The sequence below is a fragment of the Aquarana catesbeiana genome, linkage group LG03 (genome assembly GCF_042186555.1).
Source record: "Aquarana catesbeiana isolate 2022-GZ linkage group LG03, ASM4218655v1, whole genome shotgun sequence".
In the NCBI taxonomy this organism is placed as follows: domain Eukaryota; kingdom Metazoa; phylum Chordata; class Amphibia; order Anura; family Ranidae; genus Aquarana; species Aquarana catesbeiana.
In genome coordinates this window covers 118564068-118577492 of record NC_133326.1, presented here as the reverse complement: position 1 = coordinate 118577492, position 13425 = coordinate 118564068, and the positions used below count along the sequence as shown (strand labels likewise).

The window sequence follows — 13425 nt, the reverse complement described above, 5'->3', positions numbered from 1 at the left end:
TTGTTCACAGGTCTAAATAGTAAGAATTAGCCTTGCTCACGGGTCTAAAAGGCTTTGTTCACAGGTCTAATCATAACAGGTTGAAAATCTATACTTTCAACCCAGGTCCAAGCTAGCAAACTGCTGCTGCATATGTGTATATCAAGATAAGGTCACCATGTAGGTAGTTTAGACCTGCTGTTATTATCGGTTAAAGTGTGCTGTGCTGTGCGTATGATAGAAGATGTTTCCCCTAGACACTATACAGTGTACCTGTCACAGACTAATGATGGATAACAGCACCCAACCCTGTACAGTATCCTAGAGAGATAAGGGTTGCACAGTTACCTTCCCATCCAAACACACACCCTCCGCCTTACACCAAATAGCAACCACAGCTTCACTTCAGCCATCCTACTCACCTTTTGTAAGGTAGCCAGTGTGGTTAAGATGTGCAGTCAGTATGCTTGAGGGCAGAATTAAGAGGATGGGCAAACATACACGCCTTCTGTTCTGTTCTGTATTTACTTTTACTACCTTTGATCTATAGTTCTTGGCTGTCTACTTCATACCTTGTTAGGCTTACCTGTTCCACCTCCCCCTGCCTTGAGCTATGTGTCTAGTTTCTGCTGTTAAAAGATCAATCCTTCCTCCTCGCTTTCACTCCCTCATAGTCTGGGTCGTTAAATTTGTAAACACCAGATCATTTTTTACCCAGTCTTTCTACATATTTTCATATTTTTTTCTCTATATCTGCTTTCTTCTGTCGTCTAATTCTTTAGAGACATCTCGCTTCGAATGCAGGTTGTCACAACATTGAGTCTCCCTAGAAACCGTGACCAAGAGGAAGAGGGCAGGGCCCGGGCCACAAGCCTGTAATAAGCTCACAGCACTGCAATCAAGCCTTGTCAAGCTCAGCCATTTATTTCTATGCATGCTCTTTCCTGTATTCAAAGAAAGAACAGGAGTCTGATTTCATTGAGAAGATTACCAAGCATGTCTATATTTAATAACAATATTTCTATCAAATCAGACTGCAACATAAGGTGATAGCAACAGGGCCTGGATATCAAAAGGCTATTTTGTAGCTGAAATGCCTAAAATGTGTACAAGAATAGCAACACATGAATACAACCACCCTTGTATTATAGAGGTCCACGCCAAAAATAATTATTATCAAATAGCTTATCATTTACTTTCTAAAAAATTATAAATTATTTGTAAGAAATTCTAAATTACATTTCAACTTAACCAATTTGTGGCCAGAGTAATTTTTGTAATTTTTTTTGCACATATGTTTATTAAATAATTTTAGGCCTGAAGACTAGTTAAACCCCCCAAACATAACATATTTTATATAAACAGATGCCCTGAAAAATACAATGGTAATAGTTGTTTTATGTCACATAATATTTGTGCAATGATCTATCAAGTACAACTTTTCACACTTAAAGCGGAGTTCCACCCAAAACTGGAACTTCCACTCATCTGTCTCCTCCCCCCCTCCAGTGCCACATTTGGCACCTTTCAGAGGGAGGGGGGAACGGGTACCTATTTTTGACAGGTACTATTCCCCACTTCTGGAGATGGCGCCGCGTCACCATCCCTCAGAAGTTCGCCCCCCCCCTCATCCTTCCTCCGCCGTTGGGCCAATTAGAAAGCACAGCACACTTCACGCATGCACAGTAGGGTTTTCCATACAAGGACTGGCAGCGGCAGCACCCGACAGCCGTTCTGAAAATTGACTTGGGTGCCGACATCGTGGGAACCCTGGACAGATAAGTATCCTAATAATAAAAGTCAGCAGCTACAGTATTTGTAGCTGCTGACTTTTCATTTTTTTCGAAGGGGGGGGGAACACCTCTTTAAGTTCATTTTAGGGCACACAAACACAATATATAACCCTTTTTTTTATATATACTGTTTTTACAGTTTTCACAATATAAAACAGAAAACTGTATAAAGGGTACAGATAAGGAGGGACATCCACCACAAGACAACTGACAAAGTCTATTGTAAACACCAATTTTTTTTTGTAAACTATAAAAGATGAAGCTGTAAAATAGATAACCAACATGTCATGCTTGTAAAACCATTACTCCATTAGTTTCTTTTCTTCCCACAACAGCCGTGGAAAGTGATAACAGAAAAGAGAAGTGAAGATATGCATGTTGCTTCTGGGTTCTTTAGGCCCCTTTCACAATGGGGCGGGGGTGGCGTCGGCGGTAAAGCGCCGCAAAGCTCCTCTGCAGAGGCGCTTTGCCGGCGGTATAGCCGCGCTGCCCCATTGATTTCAATGGGAAGGAGCGGTGAATACACCGCTCCTTCCCCGCTCAAAAGATGCTGCTGGCAGGACTTTTTTTCCCGTCCTGCCAGCGCACCACTCCAGTGTTAAAGCCCTCGGGTCGGTTTGCAGGCGCTATTATTAGCGCAATAGCGCCTGCAAACCGCCCCAGTGTGAAAGGGCCCTTAGAGTTAGAGGAGATCAGCGAACAGATGTTCACTGGTCTCCCTCCCGTCCACCTCCACCCAGGAACACCTGGAAGCCCAGAGAAGCGTAGGGTGGGGCACAGTTCCAGGGGTTACATAAAGCCAACAGTCGGCATGTGGGATGTACTATACACACACTCCTGGCTACTACAGTGTGTAAACTTTACCCCCCGCTGCCACTGACATATGACATACGGCGGTGGCAGCAAAATGGGTCAACAGCTTTTCAGGTTGTAACATGGTGCCAAGCGGACCCCCCCCACCCGACAGGATAGCATGTGGGAGTTCTTTTCCCCGCAACAGCTGTCAGATTTGAAATCAGCAAGACTGTGCAGAGCTCCACCCATACATCCACCTCACTCATTCACATACATCTATGAATGAATAAACTACAAATCACATCTACCACTGGGCAAGCATACAAGACTAGTTCTCAGTGAAATTCACTTGCCCTTGTAGTCCACTGACACCCTCCAGCTCTCTAACTGAAAGTCCGATATGGACATGGAGGTACAGGAAAAGTATGCAGGAGCCTGGTATTGCACTTGCAATCCACTGATCTGCGATGCTTTCACTTTGCAGGCTCACTTGTACATTTATTTCTGCAAATATACAGTCAGGTCCATAAATATTGGAACATCAACACAATTCTAATCTTTTTGGCTCTATACACCACCACAATGGATTTGAAATGAAACGAACAAGATGTGCTTTAACTGCAGACTTTCAGCTTTAATTTGAGGGTATTTACATCCAAATCAGATGAACGGTGTAGGAATTACAACAGTTTGTATATGTCCCTCCCACTTTTTAAGGGATCAAAAGTAATGGGACAATTGGCTGCTCAGCCGTTCCATGGCCAGGTGTGTGTTATTCCCTCATTATCCCATTTACAAGGAGCAGATAAAAGGTCGTCCAGAGTTAATTTCAAGTGTGCTATTTGCATTTGGAATCTGTTGCTGTCAACTCTCAATAGGAGATCCAAAGAGCTGTCACTATCAGTGAAGCAAGCCATTATTAGGCTGAAAAAAAAACAAACCCATCAGAGAGATAGCAAAAACATTAGGCGTGGCCATATCAACTGTTTGGAACATCCTTAAAAAGAAAGAATTCACCGCAGCAACACCAAAATACACGGAAGACCACGGAAAACAACCGTGGTGGATGCAGGGGCGGATCCAGGGGGGGGGCAACGGGGCAATTGCCCCCTCCGAAAAAAATGCAGGTGAGTGTCACTGTCACTGTGAGAGAGCCGCCGGGCAGCTCTGTGAGTAAAAGAGCCGCCGGGCGGCTCCGTGAGAGAGAGAGCCGCTAGGCGGCTCTGTGAGAGAGAGAGCCGCTGGGCGGCTCTGTGAGTAAAAGAGTCGCCGGGCGGCTCCGTGAGAGAGAGAGCCGCCGGGCGGCTCCGTGAGAGAGAGAGCCGCTGGGCGGCTCCGTGAGTAAAAGAGCCGCCGGGCGGCTCCGTGAGAGAGAGAGCCGCTGGGCGGCTCCGTGAGTAAAAGAGCCGCTGGGCGGCTCTGTGAGTAAAAGAGCCGCTGAGCGGCTCCGTGAGTAAAAGAGCCGCCGGGCGGCTCCGTGAGAGAGAGAGCCGCTGGGCGGCTCTGTGAGTAAAAGAGCCGCCGGGCGGCTCCATAGGTGACAGAGCCACCGCTGACGTGTTTGTGAGCGGCTGCTGGCCAATCAGGGAGCAGGCGGGCGGGGGAGCAGAGAGATGACATCATCTCTCACCGCCCGCCCTGCATCCCTGCAGTTCCCCCCCCACCATGCAGGCAGCTGCGGCAGCAGAGAGATTACATCATCTCTCTGCTGCCTGTCTCTGGGACACAAGAGACCACCTTAGCAATTGGCAAGTGACAATCTGCATCTGGTGACAGGCGACATGGCACGTGACAATCTGCAACATGTGGCAGGCGACGTGGCAAGTGACATGCAAGTGACAATCCGCAAACGTGGCAGGCGACGTGGCAAGTGACAATCCGCATCTGGTGACAAGCGACGTGGCAAGTGACAATCCGCAACATGTGGCAGGCGACGTGGCAAGTGACAATCTGCATCTGGTGACAGGCGACGTGGCAAGTGACAATCCGCAACATGTGGCAGGCGACGTGGCAAGTGACAATCTGCATCTGGTGACAGGCGACGTGGCAAGTGACAATCCGCAACATGTGGCAGGTGACGTGGCAAGTGACAATCTGCATCTGGTGACAGGTGACGTGGCAAGTGACAATCCGCAACATGTGGCAGGCGACGTGGCAAGTGACAATCTGCATCTGGTGACAGGTGACGTGGCAAGTGACAATCCGCAACATGTGGCAGGCGACGTGGCAAGTGACAATATGCATCTGGTGACAGGTGACGTGGCAAGTTACACACTCGGGGCTCCCACTGATTCTGCATTATGGTGAGTTAAACTATTTAATTTTTTATAACAATGTAATAATAGTAATAATGCGCTTCAATCATCCTGACACCATAGCAACCATGGTGCCGTGATGATTGAAGCGCCAACACCAGCCATTTACCCGATAGATGTACCCCAAAAAAATATATTTTCTGGCAGTGCCCCTCCCGAGACTAGACTCTGGATCCGCCCCTGGGTGGATGACCGAATAATTATTTTCCTGGTGAAGAAAACACCCTTCACAACAGTTGGCCAGATCAAGAACACTCTCCAGGAGGTAGGTGTATGTGTGTCAAAGTCAACAATCAAGAGAAGACTTCACCAGAGTGAATACAGAGGGTTCACCACAAGATGTAAACCATTGGTGAGCCTCAAAAACAGGAAGGCCAGATTAGAGTTTGCCAAACAACATCTAAAAAAGCCTTCACAGTTCTGGAACAACATCCTATGGACAGATTAGACCAAGATCAACTTGTACCAGAGTGATGGGAAGAGAAGAGTATAGAGAAGGAAAGGAACCAAAGCATACCACCTCATCAGTGAAGCATGGTGGTGGTAGTGTCGTGGCGTGGACATGTATGGCTGCCAATGGAACTGGTTCTCTTGTATTTATTGATGATGTGACTGCTGACAAAAGCAGCAGGATAAATTTTGAAGTGTTTCAGGCAATATTATCTGCTCATATTCAGCAAAATGGACAATGACCCAAAGCATACTGCGAAAGCAACCACAGAGTTTTTTAAGGGAAAGAAGTGGAATGTTATGCAATGGCCAAGTCAATTACCTGACCTGAATCTGATTGAACATGCATTTCACTTGCTGAGGACAAAACTGAAGGGAAAATGCCCCAAGAACAAGCAGGAACTGAAGACAGTTGCAGTAGAGGCCTGGTAGAGCATCACCGGGGATGTAACCCAGCGTCTGGTGATGTCTATGCGTTCCAGACTTCAGGCTGTAAATGACTGCAAAAGATTTGCAACCAAGTAGTAAAAAGTGAACATTTGATGGATGATTGTTAATCTGTCCCGTTACTTTTGGTCCCTTAAAAAGTGGGAGGCACATATACAAACTGTTGTAATTCCTACACCGTTCACCTGATTTGGATGTAAATACCCTCAAATTAAAGCTGAAAGCCTGCAGTTAAAGCACATCTTGTTCATTTCATTTCAAATCCATTGTGATGGTGTATAGAGCCAAAAAGATTAGAATTGTGTTGATGTCCCAATATTTATGGACCTGACTGTATGTGCATGTAATTTTATTTTTTTAGCAAAAGGTGGACTTTAAGTATGGTGGGGAAGGGTTAGAACCTTTGCTAACTTTGTATTGCTGTCTGTGTCTCTATTTGGGAAATTCTCCTTTGTAGTTTTGATTGGAGTTATAACAGGAAAGGGGACACTGGTAGCAATCATTTCAAACCTGTCTAAATTTTGCTAATATCAGTGTCTCCACTAGGGAGTAAATAAATATCAGCATATACTGTACGTCATATACAGACAACATTTAAAATTTGACAGAAATATTTCTCCATCAGGAACAGAGATATCATTTATTTTCCTTCCCCACACCATCCAAAACTAAAAATAAAGTTGGTGAGATTTCGTTTTTATCCAGGTGTGGACTTTGGGGAGACTATACATGTTCAGAAAACATCATCTAATCTTTTGGCATGTTTAGTCCCCCCACAGCTTCCTGATTGTGATTGTTATTTAGACACCCGGGACTTATGTACAGTATGTAGTACAGAAACAGAACTTGCTGCTCCCCTGTAAAAAGACACTTGCAGAACAGTGTCTGCAGTGTCAATATGCATCATTCACACTCATATGAGATTGTGTGTGGGCACAAAATGCACAAAAACACATTACGCTTGTAGGGCTTATTAATGACACCACAGAAGCAAGACATGCAGTTTTGTATGAGAAAAAATGTGCAGTTAAAAAGTGCAAAGCTCAAAAAAAGATATCTGAGTTTCTTTTCCACAGGTATGGCAGACCCATACACATGGGCCGAATGTCGGACGACAATGGCCAATTCAATAAAAACCGTCCGACATTCGGCTTGTGTGTATGGCACCCAGTCCGACAGAAGGCGACCATTTGGCCAGCTTCTATTGGACAAAAATGCTGGGAAACCAGCAGCCAACTGGCTCCCAATCAGCACTCTCAGCCAATGGCTGTCAGAACACAACAGTTCAGCGGGAGAGATCGCTATCAGATTGTTAGTCAGATCGTTAGTACAGTAGCTCCGAGCTGTCAGTTTTTTTGTTCAACCAGCTCGGTTCACTGGAAAAAAAGTAGTGTGTACGAGGCATTAGAGTTACATATAGCAATGTTAGTTTGCTACACTGTAACTACTCTGGTTATTTCATATCAGATCAAAGAGGTTCAACAAATAAAGTCAGTTAAAGTGGTTTTAAACCGCTGAAGAAAAAAAAAAAAGAAAGAAAAAACCTGTAAGACAATGGCATAATGTGCTAGTATGCATCGTATACTAGCACATTATGAAATACTTACCTTAGAACAAAGCCCTCCCAGTGGTGAGCTGTTGTTGCTGAGAGGGCTGACATCTTCCCCCGGTGTTTCTTCCGGGTTCGCGGGCTCTGGTGTTGTGAGTGGCCGGAGCCATGATGACTTCACTTTTGCACATGCGCGCGGGATCCGCCGTTTCTGACACAGACTCTGAAGGTCCGGCACTGTAAGCTGGACCTTCAGAGCGCATGCCCCGATGATGTCATCGGCTGCATGCATTCTGAATATCTCCTAAACTATTCAAGTTTAGGAGATATTCACAGTACCTACAGGCAAGCCTTATTATAGGCTTACCTTTAGGTACAAGTGGTTTAACAGAGTTTAACACGCTTTAAACAGCATGTAAACCCAACATTTCATATACCTGGTATGTGCCTGCTGTACCATGTACTTGCATGAAAAAGTATCCTGTTATCTTGGTACTGCTTTCTTTGTGTGAAACCTGGTGTTCCTATCAGTCCCCTTGCTTTCCTATTAAAAATTGACCACACTAAGCAGCAGAACACATCATGGTCAGTTCTCTAGCTATCTTGGGAACACAGCCTGCTCTCAGAGGCGTAATTAGAAACCTCAGGGCCCCGGTGCAAGAAATCATGAAGGCCCCCCCAAAAAAAGCATGATTTTGATACCAATGCAACCTGTGTCACCAATGCAGCCGGCATCACCAATGCAACCTGTGTCCCCAGTGCAGCCTGTGTCATCAATGAAACCTGTGTCCCCAGTGCAGCTGGTGTCACCAATGCAACTTGTGTCCCCAGTGCAGCCGGTGTCTCCAGTGCAGCCTGTGTCCCCAGTGCAGCCTGTGTCACCAATGCAACCAGTAAGAGGCAGAGCCACAGAGGTGGTAGAGGTTGGGATCGATTGATTGCAGTGCAAAATGGTGACTTACCGCCAATCAATCGATCGATCCCCCCTCCTCAGAGATTATCCTTCACAGCGTGTCTCCTCCAGGAATGCCTTGCTTGCCTCAGGTCCTCAGGTAGGTATTCTACACACTGCGCAGTAGCAGAGGGGAGAGCTCCTCCCCCACCTTCACTGAATTGGTCTGCTGAGTTTTTTCAGTGTCCGTCCCGCCTCCCTTACAGTCTCTCTGTTTCTGGATAGGCGGGGGCGGAGCCCACAAACTCAGCGCTTATCTCTCACTGTCTCTCCCCTTGGCATAGCGGGTGAAAGCCTCCGTCTCCACGGCATGAATGAACCCGACAGTGAGACTGGGACACACCCCGGACAGTCTGGTGGGCCCCTCATGCGGCGGGGGGGGCGGCCGATGGGCCCCCTGAAGTGACTGAGAACTACAGGGCCCAGTCGCGACTGTTGCGACCCTGATAATTCCGCCACTGCCTGCTCTCCTCCACTGACCAGACTTGTTCTGACACACCTCCCCTGTACAGCCTATCACTGGGAAGATCAGTGTTCAGTTGTTTCTCCTCCCTCACCTCTCTGTGTTGCTGAGAACAGAGGCCATGGGATCATTTATATAAAAAGGAAAAAAGGGTATTGATATATTTTTATATCTACTGTATATACAAATGGTTTGCCTTTCTTTTCTTTTTTAAACTGAATAGGTTGTTTTACAAGGTGAGGGTTTACATACACTTTAAAGCAACTTTGCACATCAAAATAAGTAAACTGTGTTCCCATTTATTCCCGTATTAACCCTTTGTTACCTTAAACAGCCCTAATTAACTCCTTCCCGCCCCTCTCTGCCGCTGTTTTTTTATTTTCAATTTTTTTTTATAACAATATATTTTTTTCATTCTCATGAATTTTCATTGCTTCATTTTGTGTGATACAGTTTTAAAAAGCATGCAATTGAAAAAAATGTCTTTATGCCATTTGAAAATAAATTTGCCATCCTTTGTAAAAGAGGTGTAATTATAGTGTCATTATAAACTGGGCAGATTATAGAATAAAATGTGCGCTTTTTATCTACAAAAACACTTTTTGTGTTAAAAACTAACATTGATCAAACTAGAAAAAGCACATTATTTCAAAATATTGCTACATCTTTTGTCTATGCATTGCATAGTAAATAAAATCATTTTTGCAAGACAATTCTGTCCAAAGTCATCCTTTTTTGTACCAAAAAAATGATACGTGTTTTTTTTTTGTTTTTTTTTGTTAAGTTAATTATTTCGAAATGGCAAAGTTTTTTGCAAATGAGTAGACCCATAGCTAAAATATAATAATTACTATGGTCCATAAAGGGTAAGTGCGAGAGCTGAAGCGGTTTAGGACGTGATGCTGGACATATACAGTATATAATATATTTTAAAGGAGATGAGAATCTTTGCATCACAGTGATACAAAGACTTTCCTCCTTGAATAGGCTCCAGCTTCAGTGAAAGGCCTGTCAGCACTTTGATATTATGGGCTTCTGAGGAGTTTGGGGTTCACATGCACAGAGACCAGTATGCAGGACTGTAAAGAATTTTCATCTAGATAGTGAAATTAAGCTAGTGAAAACTTCAACTCAACACATGTAGTGAGGAATCCATTACTGACCTCCTTCTAAAAATGGTTGTTGTCTGGCTTTCCTTGCCTCGGTATTTTCAGACTCACTGACCTGAAACATGCACCCACTGAAGTCAGAAGGAAGTCAGAACGTTTGCTTTGCATACTGGTGACTTAAAGCGCAACTGCAATCACTAACTAATTTAAAAAGTCACTTTTTTTTTTCATCCTGAACATTTTTGTTAGAAAAAACTAACAAATATGTTCAAGATGAAAATAAATAATCTATATGCATTTTGTATTGCATCTTTGAGAGCATATCCACCTTAAAGTGTTACTAAACCCAGGATCCTGCATTCACTATATCTGGTCTCCCACCGTACACAGAACATGGAACTGCAATCATTTTAGTAAATATAAACTGCTAAATACCTTTTTTAATCAGCAGTTAGATCAGTCTTGTGACTTCTATCAGTGTCTGATTAAAGCTTGTAGGAGGAGTTTTCATTCTCCCATGATTGTCCTATGAGAATGCAGGACCTCTGACCCTCTGTCTGGACAGTGCTGATTGGCCCTGTGCTGATCACATCCAAGAAAAAAAAAAAAAAAACCTCTCTAGCACAGTGATTCTCAAACTGTGTCCCATGGCAGACTAGTGTGCCGCGTGAGATTTACAGGTGTGCCATGGGAGTTTTGAACATTTTTTTAAATTGCTAGCATTTTGAAACCTTGAACATATTGAAAAATTAAATGGTAAATCAATGTCGGAAAAGTTAAAAAAGTAACACATCTAAAAATGCAATCTCTGTCAGTCTCATTCATTGGTTCCTTTCGTAAGGCGAGACTTGTGTGAGATCTCGGGAGAACTCGATCGCTCTAATTATATTATAAAAATAAAGATCGTTTTATTCCAACTTTGATGCTTATAAATAAAGTTTGTTCATTGTTTAGCGATGTAGAAATACTTAATTAAGTCTGGAACTCTGAAAAAGAAACTGTTAAATGAAAAGCAAGGAAGCAAGTGAAAGTACAAAGAAGATTACAATCGCTTCAATCTGATTTGCTCTCGAAAGCAGGCACATCCTTCACATTAAATTTAAAATTAAATATATATGAAAAAATAAATAAGTTCTTCACCACAAAAATTGTTAAGTCTTTTCAGGTGTGCTGTGAAAATTTTTAGCTCTTATTGCTCTAGCAATACACAGTAAACTGAGCATGTGCAGTCTGTCCCCTGGCTCTGTAAATATAAGGATTTATATTGAAGTCAGTGGAAGAAGGAGATGATTACTGTAGAGGAGATGTGATCGAATAGCCTTTTTACACAACGCAGAGGATTAACCCCTTAGGTTCCACAATGAGTATAACAAGCATGCTTTACTGCACATACAGACTGATTTTACTGTTGTGGGTTTAGTAACACTTTAACCACTTGACATCCGCGCTATGGTCGCATGACGGCCACAGCGCGGACCTGATTTGCATATGACGGCCTCCCCTGTGCACGCGCCCTGCGCGCACCCTGCAGGACGTGCGCCGAGCGTGCTGTGATCACCAAGTCACTGAGACTCGGGCGATCACCAATCCGAGTAAGGGGCCAGTCCCGGCCCCTTACCATGTGATCAGCTGTCAGCCAATGACAGCTGATCACATGATGTAAACAAAAGATCGGTAATCGTTTTTTTTTTTCTACTCACGCTGATAGCGTGAGTAGAAAAAAAAGCCGATCACCGGCTCAGATGCGAGGGACAAGGGTCCCGAAGTGGAAGAGGCACATCTGCCTCATCTGTGCCCACATAACAGTGCCACCTAACAGTGCCACCTAACAGTGCCACCTAACAGTGCCCACAGTGCCACCTAACAGTGCCCACACGTGCCACCTATCAATGCCCACAAGTGCCAGCTATCAATGCCCACCAGTAGTGCCAATAAGTGCCACCTAGCAGTGATGCCTATTAGTGTAAATGATCAGTGCCCATTATTGCCACCCATCAGTGCCCATCACTGCCATCCATCAGTGCCCATCACTGCTGCCTATCAGTGCCCATCAGTGCCGCCTCATCAGCGTACATCAAAGAAGGAGAAAAATTACCTGTTTTACATTTTTTATAACAAAATATAAAAAAAAAAAAAATTCAGCCTTTTTACATTTTCTTAACAAAAAATAAAAACCGCAAACGTGATCAAATACCACCAAAAGAAATCTCTATTTGTGGGGAAAAAATGACAAAAATTTCATTTGAGTACAGTGTTGTATGACTGCGCAATTGTCATTCAAAGTGCGTCAGCGCTGAAAGCTGAAATTTGGTCTGGATAGGAGGGGGGTTTAAGTGCCCAGTAAGCAAGTGGTTAAAAGTTCCATAGCCATTACAATCCAAGGTTTTTCTTGGTTATAGATGTACGCATGAAGACTGGAAAAACATCTTCTGTACTGCAATTAGATGAAGTAAAATTATGTTGGCTTAACCTTCTTGTCTTATTGAAGAGTTAAGCTGCCCGTGGATGTTGCCAAGTCAATAGGTGACCATACTGTCCAGAAAGACTGGGTCTATGGAGGTATGTCATCCCACACAGCTATTAACTTTTGTTCCACTTGAACCTCCGTTCTAGATTGTAAGCTCTAACAAGCCGGGCCCTCCTGTATTGAATTGTATTGTAACTGTACTGTCTGCCCCCATGTTGTAAAGCGCTGCGCAAACTGTTGGCGCACTGTTGGCACTGTTGTATACATACATCCCAAGTTAGGAGATAAGTTAGTTTGGAGTTAGGAAATACATTTTGCAGAGGTGCTGTTAAGTGACAGGGTAGCTTTAGCTATATTTTCAAATGCATGGAACAAAAACTGGTTTTAGTATTAAATGTTAAATGTTAAACAGTTTAATTAGGTATGTTTGCACTGACTAATTGGAGCATGCACTTTTAAATTTGCGTATTGTTTAGCGTACTGCCATGCCTTGTTGCCTGGGAAAGCTCATCAGTACAGTTGCAAATTTTTCTGGATAGCAATTAGCAGTTCTAGTAGCTCTACAACAGGTGGTCAAATTTTACAGTGGAAACGTGCTATTTCATAGTATCACAGTATCATAGTAAGTAAGGTTGAATAAAGATAATAGTTCAACCTGTGAAGGTGTATGTGTGTCAATGTTGGTAATCATTTCTCATATCCCTGTATGTTGTGTTCACTAAGATGCACATCCAGTCCTTTAAAAATATCATTACTCCCCGCTGACCAGTGGCGGCCCGTGCACTGTGGGTGCATGGGCGCCGCCCCCTCATCCATGCGCCTGGCCCCTTTCAGAACGCCGGACGCATGGATTCCTATGGCGGGGGTGGGAGAGGGTGGTAAATTTTGAAGCACCTGATTATAGCCTGAGGCTGTAATAGGCTTCAAAAAAGGGTGGGCTTGGGGCGCAGAGAGTGCGCTCTGATCCCACCCACTTGTGTGATGATAGCAAATTAATTTTCGCTATTTTCACACTAACCTTCCTCCCCCGCCAATCAGGAGGCAGGACGCCACACCTGCTTCCTGATTGGCCAAAGCGCCAGGCCAACCTATTGGATGCCTAGCGC

At 44.1% G+C, this 13425-nt stretch overlaps 1 protein-coding gene across 1 annotated transcript in view; it reads right to left on the bottom strand.

The window, feature by feature from the left end:
• The window catches only part of CCDC33 (coiled-coil domain containing 33), a 207573-nt gene that overhangs the window by 57632 nt on the left and 136516 nt on the right, over positions 1-13425 (bottom strand). The gene's annotated exons all lie outside the window — the stretch shown is intronic.